A 760-nucleotide genomic window follows, 5' to 3' on the forward strand; every position below is an offset into this window, starting at 1 on the left:
TAGCTGAATACGCAAGATAGCGTAGCTAAAATTGTGCCGCTAATCAGGTTGTGGGCGCGGCGCAAAAAACGCGCCTTCAGCGCGCCGATTCGTGGGCGCGCCGCAGCGCCTAGGCGTCGGGAAAATCGACAAAATGAGGGTCGGCGCGCCTTTTCAAGAATCACACCAAATTGTAGGAGTTCTCTGTCCTGTCACCAACATTGGCGACTTGGACACTCGCTGTGCGCTTTGATGAAAGCTGTTCTTAGCTTTTCTCACTTTAAAAAGGCAAATTTGCCGTAGTCGACTCCTCTAGCAAAACAAACATAGAATAAGTCACAATACGAAAACGACATTTTGGCTTTCGGTGTTTGTTTTGCAAGAAAACACGCCCGGTGCGCCAAGTGGCGCCTAGGCGCAAAAAAACCAAGAACACTCCGCCTCAGTGTGCCTACAAAAATATGAGCGTGCCCACAACCTGAGCCGCTATGCTACAGCTAACATGAATCAGCATGAATGAATTCCAGCTACCCTATGCAGAGTCCCAGGAAATCTCCAGCTAACCAAATTTTGGCCCTGTAGCGTGGTGTAGAGGTGCAAAAATCAGCTACAGTAGCTTGTAGTGTAGCCTAACTTGACCAGCTACACTATCATAAAAGTCAGATTTTTGTGAACCTCATACAGCTACACCACGGGGTGACTTTGAACTGGCCCCACCTGAAACAAGGCATAGTGGCATCGTGTGGTGGGCTGTGAAAATATAAGATGTTTTTAGATGACA

This window comes from Melampsora larici-populina (genome assembly GCF_000204055.1).
Source record: "Melampsora larici-populina 98AG31 unplaced genomic scaffold MELLAscaffold_5, whole genome shotgun sequence".
NCBI lineage: Eukaryota > Fungi > Basidiomycota > Pucciniomycetes > Pucciniales > Melampsoraceae > Melampsora > Melampsora laricis-populina.